Here is a 24,557-nt window from a genome sequence, read left to right on the forward strand (position 1 = left end):
TAGCTACTTTCTGGACTTTATGCTCTTAGGCTGCCTTTGGTTTCTCCCACATCCAGAATTTGAAAAACTGTGAAGAGCTAGGGTTAGGGTTAGCTGCAACTTCTCTCCTCCACCCTGAGCCATTATTTATGTTTTAGCAGTAGGTGTTTTCTGTGAATATGTATATAGGCTTTAGTTCCTAAATATCCACAAGCAAGATATGTCCATCTAGATATATAAAATCTGAATGTTTACCTTCTGGCCAGTTCCCACACACAACTACCCACCCCTGAAGACAGGTGGACAGCATTCCATGTGCTATAAATACCATAAAATCTACAGATAAAAATGTTTCTCAGATCTGTGGAGGTAAGACAGCTGTAGAGAATGCATTGCTGCAATCGACGTGCCAAAACATTGCAAGTGGGGTGAAATGAGAACAATTTGAAACCGCTGTGCTGGAATTCATCACCCAGGGCAGCCTTTGAAAATCCATTGACATCCTACCACTGACATTAATGGGCCTGCCACACCCAGAAATTACATTTTTCCATGCGTCAGAATTAGGGAGGAAGGGAGGGAGAGTGAAAGCAAGAACAAAGGAAGAGTAGCCACAGCTTTATCTTCCATTGGTATCTACGATGCACAGGGGCCGTTTTCCTACTGGGCAACTTATCTTTTCCCCATCACGTATTCTCTAAATAATAAGTTGAAGTGGTAATAGGTCTCTGCCTCACCTCGGGAAATACAAATAGTCATAAGCGGTGGGAATGGGGCTGAGTAAGGGGGAAAGACCTGGGCCGAGGGCAGGAGGTGATAGCTGGCTCCCTTGGCTCTTCCTTCCCCACAAGCCCTGCTGGGATTCCCGGCATGAGTTAATGCTCACTCCATCATCTGCAGTAAATGCCTCCCCCTCCCCAGCTTCCTGAAGCAGTGCTCCAGGGACACTATGGGGGTCAGAGGAGCAGCTGGTGTGGAGAAGCAAGGCTTACAGGTGAATGTCGCTTGCCTTTGGCACGTTGCTCAAGAACTGCTTATTCTGGGAGCTGGGTCCTCTTCTTATGAGACATCTCGGAATGAAGTTTCCAGCCATCTACATGGGAGAAACCTGCTTAGGGGATCCCAGGTTGTCAGGGCGACGTCAGCTCCGTCCTTTATCTGCAATACCTTGACTTTCATGCCTGGAATTCCTGCCGGGATGCCCTTTTTTGTGGCTGATATCGGGACATTGGTGTAAACCTGGCAAAATGTAACCAGTTCTTACAAAGAGTCTAAATGTCCCTTAGAAAAAACAGCCGTGAGCTGCTTCTTGGCAAAAAGAAGATATATTGGTCCTGGAAAGCAAGAGCAAATTGCATTTCTGGAACAGAGACAGTTTCTTAAATGAAACGAACAATCTTGTGATGATGTGGTAGGTGGAGAGTGAGGGACAACAGCAGAGCTGGGGCAGGACTGGGGTAGCAAGGTGGGCTGCAGGTCAGGAGTGAGAGGGGTTGGGAGCCCAAGGCTGGAATAGCAGGGGCTGCAGGTCAGGATTAGGCAGTAATGTCCACTGTGCCTGCCTCCTTTATGCCTAAGTGAAACCAGCGCTTGTTAGGTCCTTTCTTTATAAGTATTAAACTAATTCCGAATTTTAAAACACTAAGCGGCCAGTTAGGTGTCCAGGGGTGTTTTCCCGAGTGTTATTCCTTCTCAGAGGCGCAGTGGCTTTTGGCTGGTTTTGTCCAGCACTAAACCCACAAGCTGTTTGTAAGGAGTTGGTCAGATGCCCGCATCTCCTGTTCCACTCAGATGGAGAATGTCCTCTAGTGTCTCAACCCTCCGTTTTCCAACGCCGTACGGCAGATATTACTCGTGGGACTCCCATGACAGCAGTGTAACTCCGCTAGGCTAAACCTCTCTGAAAAATCTGCTCCAATATGTCTGTGGGGAAAATCTACCACACAGCTGATGAATAAACCAAACTGGCTTTCCCTTCTGCCCTGGATTTGCCCTTTATGTACCAGCCCCCCAGCCTACCTCCAGGCACAGGGTGCTAGACAGGGATAGAGGAAGTGTTTGCAAACCTGTAGGGATAGTGGGCAGATCTCAGTGGTGAGGCAGGGTGGGGGAATGATAATTATTCATTATTTGTATTGCTGTAGCATCTGGGAGCCCAGTCATCCACCAGAACCTCGTCCCCCTCTCTTCTCTGTTGCCTGCCATGCGCAAATCTCAAAGCCATCCCTCTTCAACTGGTACAAACTGGCTTGTTTTTGTTCTCTTTGAGCCCAGCAAAGTGGGGTGGGAGGACAGCATTTTGTCTTCACTCCAGTAATGGGAAAGGTGCTCAGATACTAATGCAATGGGCATGGCTGGGGGAGCATTTTATTTTGTAATGAAATGAACAAGGTTGTGTATTTCCCTCCGAAGGGCTTGTCTACACACAGAAGTTGTGATCTAATGTGGTGCTATCCCCTGGGTGTGGCTGTAATTACAGTGGGATAAGGATGGTTTAGACCAGTACAGCTTTTCACCATATAGGAAAGGGAATAAGCTGTTCTGGGAAGGCACCTATACACTGGTGTAAGGGATTGTTTGGGGATGTTCTCTGTTTTATATTATACAGGAAGTCAGACTAGTTAATCCCTTCTGGCCTTGGAATCTCTGAACTGCATCCACACCAGAAGATTTGTATTGATATGACTATTCTGGAGGGAAATCTATCTGACTACTCATCTCATGAGGCCATCTGCACTACATAAGCCCTGTGTTAAAGACTAAAGGGGTGCGGAGGTGCTCGTGTTTCACCCACATATCTGAGCTTGCCCATGGTGTGCCAAAACGCCCTTATCCTAGCCTGCAGAACTCCGGGAGATCGGGGATGTAGACAGAGCTACTTCCTCCAACTTCTGCAAAATGAGTCTTACTAGTCGATAGTCAAGTGGTCAAATGAAAGAATGCAGACATCGCTGCTTCTGGAGATACTTCCTGCCAACAGTACCTATTCTTCTGTCTTGCAAACTAGTGGTTTTTAACCTTTTCCATGCTCGGACCCATTAGGGATCTTTCTCCTTCCCCATTTAGCACTGTGGGAAGAGGGCAGGATGGTTGCAAGCCATGGGGTGGGAATCTGTGTTTCAGCCTTCAGTCTCTGTCTTCCGTACTTTCTCCTTCACTAGATGAAAACCAGGATTGTGCCATGTCTTCTGCAGGCTTCCCCAAGAGAATCCATGCAGGAACAATTCAAAGCAGGGAGTCAGTGCTCCCAGTGCCAGGTGGGAGGGTTAGCCACTGTACCCAGCAGTTCTCTACATCTCAAGAAACCATGGTGTGCTGGGTTGGGGACAGGCCTTCCTACCCCCATGTGTCTCCAGTTTTGGGGTAGCATTAAAGATTGGTCCCAGCACTGTGCTGCTCAGAGCAGAAAGGAAGCATTTTGACCTTTACTAGGAGAGGGGGAAGCAGGGTAGCCCAGTGGAAACTGTAAATGCTGGGGAGATTTGCCAGGTTCATTCTCCTCTTGTGCTGGTTTTGAGCCAGTTCAATTGAAAGCCCCTTATATTGGTCTTGTCCCTTTTTCCGTATCACATCTGTGTTCTATAGGGCAGCATGTTGCTGGCCCTTTCTGGACAAATGAGTGTCAAATTTTGCTCCCAGGTGCACTGGTGGATGGGCAGCAGAAGTGATAGGGAAAGCAGTGTGGAACAGCAAAATGCAATGTTGTGAGCTCCCCCTGCTGACTCAGCAGTGAAGTAACAAAAGTGAAGTAGGATGAAATCCACCCCAAGCTTTTGCAGGCCTCAGTTTCTACAAATCTGTAACGGGGTGCCCGTCACGCCCCTGCGTATCCAGCCCCTTGGCCCTGCTCCTCACAGACTAAGGGACACTCCAAGCTGGTGCAACTCCCGTGCTCTTTATTGGTGTCCATTTCCCACCACCAGTTTCCTACTATATACAGTTTATTTACAATGGCTTGGCCTAACACAGGCCTGGTCAACAACAGAGTAGCAGGCTCCTACCTCTCCCTTCCCTTCTGGTCTTCCCCTCCCCACTCACTTCTTCCCAGCCTTATAGCTCCTGTCTAATGAGGCTGGCAGGTGCAGTCAGTGATTAGGCAAACCTAGGCTATTTACCCAGCCCCAATCCATTTCCCCTGATTGGGGCTGGAGTGGCAGGAGCTGATTGGGGCTTCCCCAGCAGTGCCCTGCCACAAAGTCTGTCCTGCTTTAGGGACAACTAAACTTCTCCCTAGATGCCCAGTTGGGAGGAGAGTGGAATCCTGTGCACATCAATGCTGCATGGGAACATTTGTATCCCCCCAGGCAGCTTTGAAAGGTGGCAATTCACTGAAATCATTGCCCTCGTGGGTGCTGTCAGCAGCCCGGACAGCAGAGTGTCATAGAGCACAGATTCCAAGGGGATGGGATGATATGGGGCAGGTGGTGATCTCAGAGCGACACTGTCCATGCTCCTCCCCACAAGTGCAGAACTTCCCTTATCAGGGGAGGCTGGATGATTGGAACTGAGCCCTGCAGTGTCACTCGGGAGCAGAATTCTGCCTTGGTGAAGGGCAAAATCGAGAGGAGAGAAAATACAGATTTCCAAACTTTTTTGGGGGAGACGGAGTTAAAGAGAAACCCAGACAAGCCTCAGATTCCCTGGAAATGCAGGCAGCCAGCGCTGTCCTTTTGACCTTGGGTATTTTTCCATTTTGCATGATGTAAGGTCCATTCTGGAGGCATGAAAGGGATTTTAGAGCAGAAGAAAAGTCTGTCCCTTTCATCTGTGTTCAAACATGCCGATATCCAGGCCAGCCACAGAGTCCCACGCGTCCCCATATGTGCCGAACACGCCTGGCTCACACAGGCACTCTGATTTCAGTAGAGCAGTCAGTATTACTTGCTCTGTGCTGCTACACAGCTCTCATAGTGCCGTGGATCTGGAAGCTGGGACCCTGTTTTTCCTCCTGAGTGCCCCTGTTTACAGCTTTCCAATGGTAGCAAGGATCTGTAGAGGCCAGGGATTCGGGTGGATGGGGCGAAGATCGGACATGGGAACAAAATCCTAAATCCTTGAGGTGACAAAATCCTCGAGGAGGTGTGGTGGGACGGGCCAAGTGAGATCCCTTCAGACCTCTGCCAGTCCCTTTTGTTCGCTCTTAGCTGGAGCGATTTCGTTACACTCTTCCTGGGGCATTCCCTTGCCCGTTGCTGTTCTCTCACCTGCTAAAAGCATCGTTCCATTCAAAGGAGCGCAGGTAGACAGCCCGGGGCTGGGGTCAGGGGACCTCGGGCGGTGCTCCACCCACAAAATAAATGCCATCTGCATTTGCCACCAGACTGAGATGCTGCACACAGTAGATTCCAAATACGATTGTGCTGCTCCACTGGGCCCCTCACTGGAATGGGAACATGCCCTCCAGGCTCTGCTCCTTGGCTGGGGGGAGAAAAATAAGGGGGGGCGTCTCCCAAACACCACCCACTCATGGCTCCCAAAGAAGACGTGGCTTGTGCAGATCTGTGGTCCTCCCTCTCCATTGACATTCCGGTGGTCATCACTGGGCAGCTGCGTTAATGCCGCGCCAAGATAGATAAGGCAGCGCACATCTCTGTGAACCATTGCTGCAAGCTCTGTGCAGACTCTGATCTCTTTGCATCTGTTACACTTGGGTCCTTTTTGTGGCAGTTTCTTTGCAGCTGTTACAGCTGGAAACTTGGTGTCGTTTTTAAGTGAAAGTCAATGTTCTGGAGAATTAGATAGCAGCTTCAGAGAGGTGCTAATGTGGTGTACTGGCCATGCAGCAGCCTGGTACAAGCCCTCTGGGATGTCCCTCTGGGATCAAAGAGGACTGTCCAACTTCAGTGACGTATTGGGCTGTATAAGGTACATAGGACGGAAGGGACCTCCTGGGTCCTGGAGTCCAGGCTCTGGCTATCCCAGGCAACTCCATCATCTAATCCCATTCATACTAGCTCTGTTTCAAACTAGCTAGGTTGCAGAATTACCCTTTGTCCCCTTTTGCGCTGACCCCTGCTTCCTCTGCACAGTGAGCTGGCAACTCACAGGTCGAATCCTGACCAGGCTACCCCCTGGGAGGGTGGAGGGATTTGATCTGTGGTCGATTCTAGGCAATGAATGCCTTGCAAGCCTTAAGTGTACTGAGCTTTCCCTTAATGTTGAGACACGGGGGGCCCTCAGTTCACCCCAGTTCCATACCCTGCTCTGCACTGGCACCAGGTATGTATGGGGGCGTTTACATTCTGACTAATCGCTGCCCCTCCTGCTGCCGGCGTATCAGGGGTGTGCTCCACATCTGGTTGGCACAGTACACTGCCACTATTGATGCAGGTGCACATTAACAACTGTTACTGTCCATCCAGGTGGTTTGATGAGTCCTTGGAAATCTGCAATTTCCACCCGTTGCTCTTTACCGGTGGGAATATGGTTTCCTTTGTTCTCTGATCGGTAGGAGAACATAAGCAAACCACTGCTTCCCCCTCCCTATTGGGGAAAACAGAGAAAAAGAGAAGACACTGACTACATGTGAAGAGAAGAAAAGATCCCCCTTCCCCACATTCCTTCCTGCTCAACCCTCGCTGTGCCAAAGAGAGCGTTATTGACAAACAAGTTAGTGCTTTGAAAGAAAAATGCCACAGCATTTTGTGAAGCTGCCTTCTTAATCAATACTCAGTGGTGGCTAAGCCTGCTTCTAGTGGATTTCAGATGCAGGCTGCTGGGGTAATAAGAGCCCTGGGATCAACTGTCTCAGAGATTATTACAGGCTGAGATGCTTGGCTGCTTTACAGTGTTTACTAAAGATTTATATTCCCTGTGTGTATATAAGGGGTTGTCTTCTCTTGTCGCTGGTTGATAATTTTTTTATGGTCTTGTACTTACAGTATCATTACTGTTTGTTTGGGGTTGGGCGCTTTTTTCCCCCCTGTTCTCCTGCAGCCAGTGTGACAAACGCCAAGATGAAATGATTGGGATGAAAAAGGAGAACAGGCAAACAAACCCACAGGCTGGAAGCAGCGAGGCCTGGTCTACACTAGAAAATTAGGTCAGTTTAACTACCTAGGTCAGGGGGTGTGAAAAATCCACATTCCTGAGCGGTGTTGTAAAGCTGACTTAAGTGCCAATGCAGACGGTACTAGGTTGACAGAAGAATTCTTCCGTCAACTAGCTACCATCTCTAGGGGAGGTGGATTACCTACACTGATGGGAGAACCCCTCTTGTCAGCATAGGTAGCGTCTACACTGAAGCACTGCAGCTGTAGCGTGTTAAGTGTAGACAGGCCCTAAGAGATGGGAGGCAGATGGGTGTGTCACTTCAAAGTCCCTTTCTGAAAGTATCTCAGCGCCGCCACTTTATAAAAGGGGTTAGCGTATGATCATAGGGTACGTCTACACTGGAGCTGGAGATGTAAATTCCAGCCCGAGGGGACAATGCCCATGCTAGCTCTGATCAAGCTAACGTGGTAAAAATAGCAGTGTAGTCACAGCAGCCAAAGCAGCAGTACCGGCTGATCCCATCTGAAACCCTAGATACGTACTTGGGCAGCTAGCCACTCTTGCCGCTGTGGCTACACTCTATTTTTAGTGCACCGGTTTGATCAGAGCCGTGCGGGGGTATGTCTCTTTGTGCTGGGAATAACAGCCCCGCTCCAGTGTAGGCATACCCTTACAAGGGTAACTATTCGACTCCGTACTCAGTACAGGACTGTACCCTGTAGTCTGTTCTCCAGTTTCAAATGAACAAGTGATGGGGCATGGGCCACTACCCCCCAAGAGATGATTCCACAGGCGGCTGCATCTCACTCAGTTAGGAAATGTATCAGTCTAAATTTCGTTTCAGTTAGACACTACCCTTGCACCACCCAGAAGAATTCCTCTCCCTCCAGGGGATACAACTAAAGGTGAACTGTGAGGCAAAGAAAGAAAGAAAAGTGGTTGCACTTTACAACAGCTTCCTCAAAAGGAATTTTAATAGTTTTTTTCTACTGACTTTTTCCATTTGAAATCTCAGGCCCTCATAGATCCCAAGGCCGAAGGGACCGTTGTGATCAGCTAGTCTGACCTCCTGTATAGCACAGGCTGGAGAACTGCCCTCAAATCATTCCTGGAGCAGAGCTTTTAGAAAAACATCCAACCTGCATTTTAAAATTGTCAGGGATAAAGAATCTACCACAGTCCTTGGAAAGTTGTTCCAGTGGTTAATTACTCTCAGTGTCAAAAATGTACACCTTGTTTCCAGTTTGAATTTGTCTAGCTTCATCTTCCAGTTAATGGATCATGTTATACCTTTCTCTGCTAGATTGAAGACCCCAATATTAAATATTTGTTCCCCAGGCAGATATGTACAGACTGAAATCAAGTCACCCCTTAACCTACCTTTGGTTAAGCTAATTAGATTGAGCTCCTTGAGTCTATCATTATAAGGCAGGTTTCCTAATTCTTTAATCATTTTCATGGCTCTTCTCTGAACCTGCTCCAGTTTATCAACATCCTTCTTGAATTGTGCTCACTAGAACTGGACACAATCCTCACTTCTCTCCTTCTGCTGGAGGACCATGGGGAGATCCCCAGAGGACCTGGATAGAGATGCAAGGCTGCATCTGAAGTCTCTTAGTGCTGTCTGCTCAGCAGCCTTCCCAGTGAAACTTACGAACATCTGAGAGCACATCTGGTCTGCCTCATTCTCATCAGCCACCTGTGTGGGCAGTAAAGGGGAACTTGGGAAAGCTTTGAGCCAGTTTTGAAGGTCACCGCACAATGGTCTTGGAGAAGAGAGAGTGGATGGGATGGGGATGGGGCCCTGGGGAGAAAGCAGCATATGAAGAAGGGAGGAGAAAAGGAAAAGAGGGGAAGTAAATTGAGTTGGGGGAGATGACTGGGAAGGAAATAAGGTAACATTAAAGGGTAGGGGAAAGAACCTAGGAGAGATCTCAGGCAGTAGGTACATGGGGGAAGAGGGTGTGAAGGAGGCATAGGGGCCTCCGATCTGTAGTGAAATGAACGGAGAAGAATGTTTTTTTCAAAGATAATGAGAGGCTCTATAGTGAGAGCAGCAGCAATTTGTATGTAAAGGCAGCTCTTGGGTATGCATCAGCAGGTTGGCAAGAAATAATGCCATCCCAGCCCAGATCTCCCTTCACTCCTGCCTCCCTCGCGCCAGCCCAGTGAAGTTAGTTACGGTGCCGCTGCAGCAGAGCTAAACCCAAGCCTCATCAATTCGCGGGCAGATTGCTGCCATTAGCTAAGTCACCCAGGCTGAACTTGTCAAGGCACAGCCATCCCTAATGGCTTCCGCTGACGATGATGCAAATGTCTCTGTCTTCTGGGTCAGCCTTAATTCCAACTTCTCAGCAGTTCCTGGTGCCTTAAGTTTCCAGTGCGGTAATGGGAGGGAATTGGGATTGTAACAATCGACTGTCTCGATTTTAATAGGAGAGCCAGTGTTTAAATGAGTTGGCATTGGTTGCTCAGAGGTCCTGGAGGCAGTGGTGTGTAGCTCCAGCCAGAGGGATTCCACCGGGGGTGAATTTGTCCCATCCCAGAGCTGGTTGTCTTCACGTTGGTCTCTTTTGTGGTAAAGTTACCTGGCAGGGTTGGGCCTGGCGGCGCACAGCCTGACACACGTAGGCACAGTATGCTTCCCCATGTTCCTGTGACAGCAGGAAACTGAGAGCAGCTTAGGATCTATCAACGCTGCAGTTGGGAGGTGTAATTGCAATGCATGTACGTAGAACTAGACCAAAGCTCGCTCGGGTAAAAAGAGCAGTGACTCCGCAGGCTTGCTGCCCGGGGCCCTTGGTTATATATTCAAGCGGCTGTGGTCCATGTTGCAGTCACTTCTCCCGAATGCAGTGTAGACCTATCTTTAGTCTCTCTCCATCACAGTAACTTTGGTAGGCTCTGCGGGAAGCCACAGCCTTCTGGAGCTGGAAGGAAGGTTCTTGTCCATGCAGAGTCATTGGGAGAGGAGGCAGGGAAAGGGCCACCACCTCTCCTGCTTTGCACAGCATCCTGAAAGCTGCCCAAGGACCCAATCCTGCCAAGTGCTCAGCACTGGGACTAAAGGGCCACAGCTCCTGTTGGCTTCAAGGCTTTGCTCAGGATCAGGCCCTACCAAGCAGTGCTTTGGAAATGATGCCCTCAATGGAAGCAGGAGGCTGTTGGGGAGAACTGCAGCTGCCCCTGATGCCCGGTGCATGGGTGAACCATTGGAAGGAGGTTGCTGTTTAAATATTCAGCGGTAACCTTCATTGTCAGAGTCCTGAAGCCAGCTTATCCCTGCCCCATGGCTCCTGGACTACAAAGGCTCTCCTGTGGCATCCCTTTTCAGCGAGGCTGCATATACTCCTAGCAGGCCGAGAATCATGGGTTATAAACCCCAATCCTCTGTCCTCAGGTTGGGAACTCAGCAAGGCAAAGCAGGGCTAGGTCTTGTCACTGCGTGGCTAGGAGACCTCCCGGTCGACTGTGAGGGAGGTGAATTGATAGGGGGGCCGTGCCCCAGTTAGAGTGGGACATGCCTGCGGAAGAAAGTGTGTGTGGAGCCCATTCCTAAAGCACGGAACACTGGGGTGGGGGAGCAGTGAGAGTCAAAGCGCTGTATATGTGCTGTGGTTGCTTGTCTCACAGGACAAGTTGCAGAGGAGCCAGCCCTGCTCTCTGAGCATATGAAAGTCACTGGGGTTAATCCAGGCAGAGCAGGAGAGTTTTTGCACATCTCTGTGCAGTGCCCTTTCCCCGTTTTAAAGCCCTCTTGCTTGTAACTCTCACCAGGGCTCCAGTTCAGCTAGTACTTACTATCAGCAAAGCACTTAAAGACACACTTAAATTCCATTGAGTCTTAAGCATGTGCTGAAGTCCTTTGCTGGCGAGGGCTGGACTGGGGCCCGAGATAGCACCTGGCTACCCTGTGAATTGACAACTGTGTTTCTGATTGAGACCATACGATGTCTGGGGCCACAAGGAAATGCTGGCTGTACCAGATGGCCCAGATGCTGTCTTGCCCAGCCTCTTAATTTTCACTGCCAGCGCGTGGCAGGGAGAGAGAAGGCAGCAGAGACATAGAGAAGTGACACTGCTGTCCTGTGGACATGAGGCCAGAAAGAAAGCAACTCATTAAAACATTTCCACCTAGAACTTGCGAGTTCCCCCTACAGAGAGAGCAAGTGGGAATGAACCTCCCCTCTTTCCTTCAGATAGGAACGAACCACTGGCTGATTGAGGGGCTGACACAGCTTACACAGAGAAGTTTTAGCCTTGACTGCAACAGGAGCTGGGTTGGGGCAAGAGACCCATCAGCTCAGTGTGACAATAAGCCTCAGCACAGAAGCGGTGGTGGCTTGCTTGCAGCTCTTGTGCAACAAAATTTGTGCATTACATGTGGACGTTGTGCTTCCTTTGGTGCTCTCGCCGCCTGGCCTGGGGTAAGGGCTGCATTCCTTACTCCTGGGGGGATTCTGCACCAAAAATTCAAAATTTTGCATATTTTGTGTGTCAAAATAATGTAATATAATATATACACCTTTTTCAATTGTTTTGGTAATTTATTTAAACTACAATGACTATACAGTTTTGCTAATCATTGTCCTGGGCCTGGCTGGGTACTTTGCGAAGTGCTTGCTTCTGATTGTCCTGACATTTTATTGACTGCTTGGTAAATGTTTTATTTGTGCTCAAAGTCTTTTTTTTTAAATGGGTAAGTAAAATAAATCCTGAGCTGTACTCTAACCCCATTGTGCCACTTTGGCACAGGAAAAAAGTGAGAGAGCACATAGCTCTTCCTAGCTGATTCCCTTACTGTCATTTATAAGGCTTTACATCACTCTGGCAATGTAGGGGCCTAAAAACTTTTACAGGTTTTATGTTGCTGGGGGAATTGACTGAGAATGGGAACAGTAAACTACCAATAGGAACATTAACAATATTACAATGCAGGCAGGCTGCTACATTTCTGCCTCAAGGACAGAGCCTGCCTCCTGCATAATAAAAAGACCTACTACTCTACCCCCGGAGAGCCACAGTAGCAAGTGAGAGGGACAGAGTCTCTCTCAGTTGTTTTTTTTTTTGGTTTGTTTGTTTTTTTTTGTTTGTTTTTTTATGGAACGCTTCACGAATTTGCGTGTCATCCTTGCGCAGGGGCCATGCTAATCTTCTCTGTATAGTTCCAATTTTAGTAGTTGTTGGCAGGCAGGCAGGCACGCCCAACCCTACCCCCTGATGGTGATCAACCTCTCTCCCGCAGGCCCAGACCCCTCCCCCAACAGTGATTTGCCTCTCTGAAACTGTTCCAGGCACGTTGGAACAGATGCACTGTGCCTGGGCTGCCAGGGAAGAGGCGTCCCGTCCCCCCCACAGATTTCTTTTGCATTTTTCTGCGTGGGGGCCATAGAAATATGCGGACCTTATGAATTCTGCGCCCCCACAAGGGCGCAGAATTCTGTCAGGAGTAATTCCTAAGCAAGACAGATGCATCATCACAGGGTGAGAAGAGGAAGAGGGCAACTGGGGCTCTGCAGCTGGCTTGGATTCTCATCTTGGGTCAGTTGCATTAGAATCCGAGCACGCGTCTGCTCCAAGCAAACACTAGTATAGCACTGGCCTTGTGGGGCGAGGGGCTGCCATCTTGCCTCACCTCAGTGATCCAACTGTCAACCCTAAAATGCTTTTCCCTGTTTGGTCTCGGACTAGTTTTATTTACCCTCCTTTCCTTTCTGGGCCTTCCAACGAGAGAGTCTGCTCAGCTCCAGTAGAGTTTCTCTGCAATTCTAGAAACTTAGTGGCTTCCATTTGTTACTGTCTGCAAGTTCTGAGTCACTGCTTTTCCTGATATGCCCTAATCCTGGCCTGACTTGGAGCTCTGTCTCTGAATAGAGAGCTCAGGCTGGATTCACCCACGTGATGAGAGGAGAAGTGTGCAGAATAAAAAAGAAGGCAGGATGCAGTAAATAACTATGCAGCCCCTCCACCCTCCCAAATCTAACCCATCAATTCTTTAGCATCCAGCTACCTGCAGCCATGGGGAATTGGAAAGACCAGTAAATCCCAAGTCTATTATTGACCTTTTATGACCTGCAGGACTTATTTAAATTCAAGATTTTTAGTTTCTAAATCTCCGATACTTAGTCCTTTAGCGACTCTCTTGGAAAAAAATTAATTCTGCTCCTTCCAGCGCAGAGGTCAGGGAAGGCAACGCACATTAGCATGCTGAAAATTGAGCCCTTTCATTTGGGTGAATTGGGAGATATTTCATGCCAGCACGTTCCCATTTTTAAAGCCTCTAATATTCTTTTCATTGATATTTGATCATTGCAATTGACAGTTTTGCTCTCTAGGTGTGCCGGACCTACCAGGGCATCATGGTGGTGCTAATGGAAGCACCTACCACGACTTGGGGCAGTGCTTGGGGCTGGCCACTGGGAGGACAGTGGGCAACTCAGTCTTGGCTGTCTCTTCGAAGGCTCTTATTGATGTGAGGAAGGAAGTGAGCATACCATGCAATTCTACACCCTCAGCTCTACTAGGAATCAGGCGTTTCCTGTGCACCAAGTGCTATTTCTAAGAGAATTCTGATTCATTTTTGGAGGGCAGTTCCATTTGTCTGTCCCATTAGCTGTGATCTCCTCTGGTCTGTATGTGGAGGGCATAAACCTCTCTGTAGACAATGGTGAGATTTTCAAAGGGGCTTAAGGGAATTAAGTGGCTGTGTATATGTAAGTAGTTAAGTGCCAGGAGACAGTGCACAGGAATATGTATCAGAGTCCCTGGGTTTTGCAGGAGCAATGAAGTTTGTATATGCTGCAGATGGCTTCCCCAGGGCAGCTCTTCCCATGGGTCTCCTGACAGTGCCTAACTCCTATGATGTGTGAATGGGATTTGTGCACCTCTGAAAATCCAAGTGTATGGGCTTTGGCTGCATGTGTTCATTGTAGTGAGGAAACACTTTGCGAAGGGAATAGCCACATCTGGCTTGGGTTCGTGTTTGCCTCCATACTACACATACAAGCAAATCAAGCCATTTACCTGGGTGAACAACAGTGGCCAAGATATTCATACCCCCAAAGCTGAACATTTCCCAGGGCGTCCTTGCTCCCGGGGCAAGGAAGGAAATTCTCTTCCTTCCTGGGCTTGTATTTTGTCAAGCCTCTGGGGATACAGCTGAATGATAGGTGCTTTATACATGTGTCATTTGACTGTGCTGTTTGTTAGGTATGTCCCAGAGCAATCCAGAGATGTTCGTATTAGCCTCAACCTTTTGTCTGTGTGTTTGCCTCCTTCTGGCACAGGCTGGCTCTGTTTACACCGGAAAGCAAGAGGTGTTAGGGTGTATTTTCATGATGTTATCTGGAGTGCAACCTGTGTGCAGCCCCCGAGGAGTAGAGGAATCTGGTCTGAATTACTGCGCCTCCTGGAATGGACTCTGGGTGCTGCCCCAGGCAAGGGAAAAACCTAACCTGGATTTCTGTCTTTTTTATATGGGCTCTGGGTAGAGTGCCACTGTGGGGGGAGACTGGAACTGGATTCCTAGAGTACCCTTGATGGGCTCCAACTGTAGCCATTGTGTGGAGGAAACCTGAACTGGATTTCTGTGCCACCTGGATTGGGCTCTGGCGGGTGCAGTCTCTGGGGTCCTGTGTCCCTGAGTTCTGCGGTTTCTTTTTTAATTCTCCCTGCTCTTGTTCCTTTCTACCCTGTGCTCAGGGCCGTCCTTAGGATTTATGGGGCCGTATGCAGTATTAAACTGGTGCCCCTGTGCCTGACTTGCTCTTAGCAACACAAACATAAGCTTACATGATTTGATAACTCGCCACATGCACTTTATTAAAAACTGTTTAATTGTGCCGCCTTCACCCCTAACCCCTGCACTTCCCTCCCACCTGTGCCCCCAAACCCAGCCCTGCACTGCCAGCGTGCCCTGCTATACCGCCCCACTGCCCAGTATCACCCACCCCTTGATGCCCAGCAATCCCCATACCCACTGGACCCTCCACCACAGATCCCTATAGCCAGCGATCTCCCACCCACAGACCACTCCCCACTGCCCAGCACCCATCTCAAGCCTCCCCCAACTGCCTGGCACCCCATATTCCTGAGGGAATTCAGCACCAAAAAATTAAATTCTGTGCACAGTATTTTAAAATTCTGCAAATTTTGTCAATAAATAAATGTGGAGGCTCCAGCATGGCAGTGGCAAGCATAGGCCACTGGCTGCATGGAGGTGGGAAATCACCCTGCAGCCTCCTCTCTCCCCGCCCCTTCCTAGGATAGGAACTTGGCAGTGAGATACCTTTGTGTGCATGTCAAAAGGCCACAGGGAAGTGTATTACATGATGGCTGGGATGTCAGCCATGACCCAAAATCCGTTTGAATGACAAAAAAAAAATAGCTGATACCAGTGGCTGAGTCCAGCCCTCATCCAGGGCCTTGCCTGCCACTGCTGTGGGCCATCAACTCCCAAATGGCGTTTCATTCTCCCTAAAATAGAGCATTTCCCTCTAATCCTGAAAAGTAAAGAGGTGCTTGGCGTGTGCAGTTTAATAAGAAAAGGAATTATATTCAGGCACCAGTCTTTTTTTCTGCCCTGATTTATACACCTGGTTGCCACACACGGCTCAGTGGGATTGTACTGGGTATAACTCAGAGCGCAGTTTCAACAATGCTTCAACAGTGGGGCTGGACCCATAACCAGCCAAGTGTCATTTGAACAGTGGCTCTTGTTTTCGATTATTTAAGGCCATTTTTAAAAGGTCTTTCCCACAGGTGAGGAAGAAGATGCTGCATTCTTAAAGGGACCTTTAAAATCCCACCAACTCCGCACAGTTTAGAACTCTCCCTCCTTCAAAATGCTACCAGCTTGAAAGACAGCCCTGGAGATACTTGGATCCACAAGAAAAAAATCATGTCCCTTTTCCCTAAATAAAAGTTTTCAGCTACTCCAGCCTTGTCCAGTGCGAGTCCATCTTCCTCCCCAGCTAAGAGGTTGCCCCCTCCCTTGCATTCTGCAGCCCTGATTGCTGCTTTTCTGCTCTAGGTACATCCCCCTCCTCCCATTGTTTTAGTGTCAGTTTCCTCCTGTTGACACTGGAATATTGTGAATGGGCAGGAAAAGCAAACACCACCTTCTTTTATTTTCCCTTAACTTTCCTTCCTCCCCAGCCTGGGTGTGTGTGTGCGCCTCTCCCTCCTCCCAGCCTGGGGATCATCCACGTCTGGGCTTAAACTTCAGAGAAGAGGGAGGCGGAGTGAAAAGGACAGTAGGAGAGAGATTGCAGGGAGTTGCTGGTGGGCAGGACATGTGGGCAAAGAGGGGGAAAGGTGCAGGTACAGTGGGGGGCTGCTTGGAACAGCTGCTCTCCCCTGGGGCCACCAGCCTGCTCCCCAGGAGGAGGCCCTAGCGCATCCGTTGCTTTCTCACTGAGCCGGACAAAGAACCCCCCCCCCCAGCTCTTTTCCCTTCCCAGCCCGACTGCCCCCAGCAATACCCAGCCCGGTTCCTCCTTCTCCCCCCCCCCCCCGAAGTTCCATGAACAGCTCTACAAACCCCCAATTTCAGCTCCCAGCCTCCAGGTATCCCCCCCCACACACACACTCTGTTCCCAGCCTTGCCTGCCCCCCTGTCTGGCCCAGCTCCCCAGAGCCATCCCCAGCCTGGTTCCTCCTCCGCCCCCGTGACCCTGAAGTCCTGTGCCCAGCTCTACCCCCCGAGCTCGGTTCCCCCCTCTCTTCCCTACGTCCGGGTATCCACCCCTGCTCTGTTTCCAGCCTTGTCTGGTCCCCCTGCCTGGCCCCGGCTCCTCCTGCTCACTCACATGCAAACTTTCATTCCTGGCTCCTTGAGGCCCCACCCCTAGCTGGAGCCCTCAGCTGCCCAGCCGAGGAGTGAGTGGGTGGAGGGGTGGGGCCAGCGTACTGGGTCGGGGAGAAGCCTGCTGGCCCAGCGCGGGGGAGGGGCCAGAGAGGAGAGGTTTCCACGCCACAGCCAACGAGGGTGGTGCCTGAAATTTTGGGGTGCTCTGTGCAGCCGCATATGTTGCGTATGCCTACTGATGACCTTTCTCCACCTCCAGTCTTGGAGGGTGCTATGTGTCGCTCTCCATAAACTGTGTCTGCTCTCTCTGCAGATCAGCTCTGTGGCACTGGCAGCCCCTCTCCCCTTCCTGCCCCGGTGCCCCTCACCCGTGTCATCCGCCCAGCGCTAGATCTCTCTCTGCATGGCTGTCAGCAGCACCAGCCTCGTTCCCTGTTCTCTCTAGCTACCGCTTGCCTCCTAGGTGTCTTGCAGTCTGTGCATAGGGCGCCCCTTGAGATGGACTGATTGATCGGTAACGCTTTAAAAATAATGGTCTAATTGTTATTAAGGATTACCAATAATCTTGTAGCTGTATTGATCATGATAATATTATTCATGATGAACTCATTTGGTATTGGTGTGGATGTCCTGAATAGCTGCATATAGCGCCATGGGAATCCTGTTCTCCTCACCATTCATCTGCTCTTCAGAGAAGAGAGTTAAGAGGGAGCGAGGTGGCACCGCGGATGAGCTGGCCACTCTCCCAGACTCTGGCAACTTGAATTCAAATCCCGGATTTCAGTTGCAAGTAAAAATGAGTGTGATTGGTTTATCCTTGTCCCCATTGGGACAGATGAAAAGAATAACCCACCACCAGTACACCATTTTTGGCAGACTCTGCTCACAACAGTATCAGGGCAGTGTAACGGGTTGTGCTCACCACCGTGGCGCCTCCTGCTGGTTGCTCCGGAAATTAGCTCATTCAGCTGTGGGGCACCCTCTGCAGGTGGTGTCTTGCCCGTTGTCTGCTCGGCTGTATTGTCTCCACCACTGGGACATGCATCGCTCTTTGGACTGCGGTGTCTCTTCAAGACACTGCCCTCTGGCAGTGCCCACTACTTGAATCCTTCCCCCTTCCAAGGGTAGTGCGACCTGGCGACCAGAGTCCATGAAACACACCCCTACTACCAGGGCAGTACAGCCCAATGGCCAAAGTCTATGCAAACGCCCTGCTCATTGAGGGCAGCACGGCCTAACAGCCACAGTCCATAAAACACACCCGTACTGTCAGGGTGGTGTGGCCCAATGGCCAGTGTTCATAGGGGCCATCAGCAGGATGGCCAGTGGCCTGGGCCGTGCTGACAAGAGCTTTGGGTAAGACCGCAATAGTCTTTGGAGTAGTTCCTTCTGGTTCAGATTAAGGCCTGCTCCTATGGTTACTGTCCCATGTTCAAAGACTCATCTGCCAGGGGTCCTAGCTCTGGTTCAGGAGGGTAGGGAGTAATCAGTAACGTCTCCCTACTGCACCAGGCCTTCAATAAATTTACATGGTATGTGCATGTTTCGTGCTGCCGGCCAGGCAGTTTAACCTCATAATCAACCAGGCCGATCTGTCAGGTTACTTCAAAAGGGCCTTGCCACTGAGCCAAAAATTTGGACTCAGATGAGGGCAACAGGATCAGGACCCGGTGTCCAGGTTCAAAGCTCCGCAACCTGGCTCCCTTGTTGTAATGTTGGGCCTGACTCTGCTGTGCCTGCTCCAGGTTCTCTTTAGCAAAGGTTCCCAATTTCTGCAATCTCTCCTGAAACTGTAGGACATGATGGACGACCCCCTTTCCCTGGGTCTCTTCTTCTTCCCAGCCCTCCTTCAGGAGGTCGAGGATACCTCGGGGTTGTCTTCCATATAAGAGTTCAAATGGAGAAAACCCTGTGGAGGCTTGGCGTACCTCCCGTAGCAAACAACAAGGCTGGGAGTAACGTATCCCACTGTCACGGATCCTGTTCCAGGATGACCGTCTCTGCCACCTGTGCCCCAGACTGCTTGGTGGGCTCTAGCCATCACCAAGCGTAGTCCCGGAGATGTTGAGCCACCGCCCATGGCCTGGCCCCCGTCAGATACCGTCCCTGACAAAAGTGCTGCCAATATGTCTCTGGACTGATGCCAGTCTGGTCTAGTATGGCCGCCTTGACTGTTTTGTAGTCCAGGGTGTATTGGGGGTCCAGGTTATGGTAGGCTGCCTAGGGTGGCCCTGTTAAATAAGGGGCTTGCAGGGTAGCCCAGTGTCCTGCCAGCCATCGTGCAACGGTGGCCACCCACTCAAATGTGAGGAGGAAGGCCTCAGGACCATCCCCAGGCCCCATCTTCGTGAGCCTTACAGGGAGCCCAGGCAGTAAGGCGTCTGGGTCAGGGTCTGTTGGGGTTTGGCCGGGGGCTTGCCTGGCTGCAGCAGGGCTGCCATTTGTTGAACAAGCCTCTCCTGTTGGGCTTGTTGCTGCCGAACAAAACTCTCCTGTTGTGCTTGCTGTTTTGCAGCCCACTCCCGCATCATCTCCTGTGGGTGACTCGTCACCTGTTGCAGCAGCTGCGCGTAATGTTGTTGTTGCTGTGCTGCCTTCTGCTGGTGGCTTTCTAGGAGCCATTTCAAAACTTTGTCCGACTCCGTCCTAGCATCGACGATCCGTGATTCGCTAGCGTGGGAGGTTAATCGCGCAGGGGTATTTACACCGCATTTCGGTTCCTTAGTTCAGGCCTCTCCTCAGGTCTGGGGTCGTGCCCATATTCTCCACCACGTGTAACGGTTTGTGCTTACCACTGTGGCGCCTCCTGCTGGCTGCTCCGGGAATTAGCTCATTCAGCTGTGGGGCTCCCTCTGCAGGTGGTGTCTTGCCCGTTGTCTGCTCGGCTGCATTGTCTCCACTACCGGGACCCACATCGCTCTCTGGACCACGGTGTCCTCTTCAGCCGGAGGGCAGTGTCAACTACTCCAGTCTTCCCACTTCTGGAGGTAGTATGGCCTCGCGGCCAGAGTCCATGAAACACATCCCTACTACCAGGGCAGTGCAGCTCAATGGCCAGAGTCTGTGCAAACACCCTGCTCGTTCAGGGCAGTAAGGCCTAGCGGCCACAGTCCAAGAAACACATCCCTACTGTCAGGACGGTGTGGCCCAATGGCAAGAGTTCACAGGGGTCGCTGACCCAGGGCCCTACTAGCGGTGGAACGACCAGCTACCAGCTCAGTGGGGAGTCCCACCGAAACATGCTGAGCTTACCTCGGCGGGAGATACCACTCCGACACCGCCCCGGGTCACTTCCTACCACAGTCTCAGGCATTGTAGTCCAGGAGCCATTGGGATCTCTTAGTTCCCCAGCACCAGCTGCTCCCTGAGGCTCCATGGGCTACTGGGGTCCGACACTGTGATCCACGTCTCTGCTCCCCTCTGGCACAGGCTGGAACCTGTCCTCAGCAGGAGCTCCTGGCACACGTCCTTCCCTGCCAGCATCCCTCCCTGACCGAGCTGGGCTGCTCTCTTTTATACTGGTACACCTGGAGCATGCCCAGTAGGGTGAAGGGGGCGTGGCTTCCTCAGCCCCCAATGAGGCATTAACCCCTTCCCTTCCAGTGCAAGGCGAGTGCGCCCCGTCACAGGCAGGCATAGCTGGGGGAGGGAAAGGGGGGGCTGCAGGTCAAGACTGAGGCACTAGCAGAGCCGTATAGGGAATCTGGGCCTGGGATAGCAGGGGGAGCTGAAGGTCAGGATTGAGGTGGATGGATTAGCAGTACTGTGGTAGCAAAGGTGTCGCTGGTGTTGCAGGTTGGGTTGAGCTGCTGAGAATGCCCAGGGCCGGAGTAGTGGAAGTTTGCAGATTGGGAATGAGGTGCATTGGCCGAGCTGGAGGGGAAAGCTTGCACCAAGGTTTCCTTCAATTGATTCTGGCTCAAGCCAGTTCTACCAGCCTTGCACTTCATGAGCACTGTGTCCATTCCTCAACATCAGGGTTTAAACACGCTCTGTGTAGGAACATGGGAGTTGCCATTATGGAGCACATCAGCACTCCGTCTAGTCCGGCAGCTTGTCTCAGCCTGGAGCAAATACCAGATGTCTCTGAGGAAGGTATAGACTGCCCCATACTACACAGTTATGCACTAGCATGCCCAAGGTGGGGAGTTTCATACTCACCCTGGTCTTATGTCCTGAAGCTAGTGCCCCTTATGATATTATCCTAGCTAGTGAGACTACAGCTATTCATAGAGATCTCTAATGCTGACCTGAATTGTACAAGGCTCACCACCTGCACCTCCCATCATTAAATTAGAAATGTATATAATATACTGGCCACCATTAAAAACTAAAAGCCCACTGTTTCTGTTACCTGCAGAGTCCATGGTATCTTCCCCTATTCAGGAGAAAAGATTGCACCGTAGGAGCTGCAGACTAGCAACCATGATTTTCAGTGGCAACTGCTGTACATAGTACCTACACAAAACTCCACTGAAAGAACATTATAAAAGTTGCAAAGTCAAGTGCTCAAAAGTTCGGTAATGCCAGAATTAAGGTGGCCCTGTGCCACCTTAATTCAGTCCCTTTGTGCATATGCCTTATGACACAGTCTTTAATTACATGAAATCACACACACACACACGAAAGAACCCTATTACACTGATTTAAATGGCTGCGGCATAGAAAGTCTTTAATATGGGGAGAAAACACAAATAGTTTAGGCCCCTGTTCAGCAAATCATTTCAGAATGTGCTCAGTCTAAAGCACTGACATCACTGGGACGTAAGAATGTGCTTAAGTGGTTTGCTGAGTCGGAGCCTTCGAGAGGAAATGGTAAAAAGGGAAGGAGGGGGTGGGACAGAGGCATATAAAATAATGAGTGGTCCAGAGACGGTCACTAGGGCTCTCTGATTTAGTCTCTTAGCACGAGAACAAGACAGTGGCTGACGCAGTTAAAAGGAAACGTATCTGAAATGGATTGAAGGAAATACTGGGGGTTTTTTACCTGTGCTTGCTGAGCCTGTGGAACTTCCCACCACAGAAAGCTGCAGCAGCCGTCAAGTCAGTGTTGCCAACTTTTGTGATTTTGTACGTCTCACAATATTTGTTGTTGTTCTTAAAGTCCCAGCATCTGGAGTCCTGTGATTAAATCTGATTTTAAGGTGGTGATGGTGGTGGTTTTTAATAAACTTCTAGCCCTTAGTTATGGAGATAAGCTTGAAAAGAAAAGATCAAAAACAAGAGGGCAAAGAAAAATAGCCTACATTTATCATTCTTTAAAAATCTTGTGATTTTTAAGCCAGTCTGATTTATTTTTGAAGACCGGAATTGTGAGTTTTGATTCCGCTTAAGACTGACGATATTGCAAGCGGATATTGATGCATCCTATGATGGCTACGTCATCCTCCCACCCCCTCTGCCCATTTGTCTGTCTCTTGCCCTTGCTGCATCCTGCCGTGTAGATTGTGAACTCCCTGGAGGAAGGATAACCTTCTTATTCTATGTGCAGCACCAAGCACCCTGGCTCCCTGATGGAGCCCCTATTGTGATACAGATAATAAGAATGTAGAAGTGCTTAGGTAGCAAGTCCCAGTACAGACTGCATAAACATCCTGCTTTGTAGTGATCACAGAAGAGACTTTTTTCCTCTTCATTTTTTGAGTTCCTTTCAGATCAGATGAACCAACTGGTCCACTTTATCCACCTTCATCACAATTTATATCTGACTACTAAAGAGAGGGCTACTTATCACTGAGGAGCCCAGGCCTGTGTCACTCCTGCTAGCTGTCCTGTCTATTTGTTTCTGGCCGTAACAGACATGTGGATAGAGAGGAGGTAAAGTAATGGATCACAGTCTGTCTCTCAAAGTGAGAGTGCCAATCAATTCACTGCACACTTCGGGGACTATAAACAAGAGTCTATTGGGCTATTTCTCAAGTGTGCCAATAAGTAACTGTTTTGTTTTCTTTAGAATTGTCTCTAATGCTACAACATTAATCAGGATCTAATTTGCTTTTTAACTTCTAAACAATTTCCCATCACCTTTACCCAACCAGGATTGATTGCCTATATGTTGGAGACAATATTGTGTGGCCAAGATGGATCTGATTAGCAGACAACATGTCAGAGCCAATGGCTGGGTTTCAGTGGTCCTGCGGGTGCTCCCCAGCCACCAGGAGGAGTTGTGGGTGCAGCATCTCTTAAAATCAGGTCTCACGTTTTCCAAGAATCAGACTTTATTTGTATATGTATGTATTTCACACAAAAGCTATGTTAAAAGAACATTTTTAAAGTTGCAAAGTCAAGTACCCAAATGTCAGGAAATTCCAGAATTAAGGTGCCTGTGCAACCTGAATTCCAGCCCTCTTGTGCATATACATTATGATACAGTCTGTAATTACATGATCCCATACTGTTTTTTTCACAGGACCCCTGGTTCATTTGGTGCACAGGATAGATGGTGCTCAGTTAATGACCAGCTATGTAATATTTTGTTTTCTCCTCATTCAGTGTGTGGTCCTAGGCCCTATTTTACTGAATGCTATTCAAACCTTGCCCTGGAGATAGAATTGTTAATTTCCTTCAGGGTTTTTCTGTGGCACTCATCAATATTGTATCTGAGGCTCTCACAAACATTAATTAATCAATCTTCACAACACTCTTGTGATATTATCCCCATTTTACAGATGGGGAACTGAGACTCAACGAAATTAAGGTCAGATTTGTCAACTATTTTTTATTTATTATTTGAAAATTGTTATTAAACCCTCATGGTAATATAATACAAAATACATTTTGAAACAAAAAGTAATTTTGAAACAAAAGAATTGAATGGGTTCATGTACCGAAATGCTTTCTATAGTTTTTTTTTTTTTTTTTTGTTTTGTTTTTTTTTTTTACAAAATGTTGTCAAATCGATAATTTCTGTTGGAAGCTATTCAACCAGCTGAGGTAGTTGTCTGTTGTATTGTTTGCAGAATCTAGGTACTTTAAAAACACATTAAATAGTTTGGGATATCCATAATCTTACGCTGGTCACCATTATAAACAAACCCAGTATTCTTATCAAGTCTAAAGAGTGGCATATTTCAGCACTGCAGCTTTAACTGTAATTCAGAATAAATACTTTTCTTTCATCAGCAGTTCTTCTTCCATCAGCAATCTCAGCATATAAACATGGCACAAAACCATCTGGAAAATGAAACACAGAAACTATGGCCACAGTCCTGCGATTGGATACACACACACGTTAATGATGCACATTTATCAGCCCCCCATGCAAGTCCTCAAACAGAATTAGATATTACACACTTTTCCTGTTAAAATTTCCTGTATCGAATTCTGTTCCCCCATTATCCCCCAAAATTCAACTGTCAGTTGATAACTCTATTAACTGATCTTTCCCCTTTAATGGTATCCCTTGAAAGAAAATGTTTGGATCCCGAAAACAAGATAAAAATGAAACAATACAAGAGAAACAGGGCACAAGTCTATAGCTGAGAGGGTTGTATTGTGATGAAATATGCATTCCTTTATGTTTGACAATAATAAAGTAAGTTTCTTATGTGAATAATGTAAGATTTATGATGATGATAGCTGTTCGTTGCCTTGCTTTTAAATGCCTGGGCATTGTAAATGCTGTTAACAATTCCTTGCTCTTCTCTAGCACTTCTCATCCCTAGATCTCAAGGCACTTTACAAACTAGGGCAGCATCATTATTCCCGTTTTACATCTGGGGAAACTGAGGCACAGAGAAGCGGACGAGGTTTGCCCAAGGTCACCCAGCAGGCCAGT

At 49.0% G+C, this 24,557-nt stretch overlaps 1 protein-coding gene and 1 non-coding gene across 5 annotated transcripts in view; one reads left to right on the forward strand and one right to left on the reverse strand.

Annotated features, from left to right (window-relative positions):
- Window positions 1–24,557, forward strand: part of CACNA2D2 (calcium voltage-gated channel auxiliary subunit alpha2delta 2) — a 587,546-nt gene that overhangs the window by 299,230 nt on the left and 263,759 nt on the right. The window lies entirely within an intron of this gene.
- On the reverse strand, window positions 12,067–12,174 carry LOC114019980. The gene has a single exon (XR_003564926.2). It is a non-coding gene; the product is annotated as a U6 spliceosomal RNA (small nuclear RNA).

The sequence above is a fragment of the Chelonia mydas genome, chromosome 7 (assembly GCF_015237465.2).
Source record: "Chelonia mydas isolate rCheMyd1 chromosome 7, rCheMyd1.pri.v2, whole genome shotgun sequence".
In the NCBI taxonomy this organism is placed as follows: Eukaryota; Metazoa; Chordata; order Testudines; family Cheloniidae; genus Chelonia; species Chelonia mydas.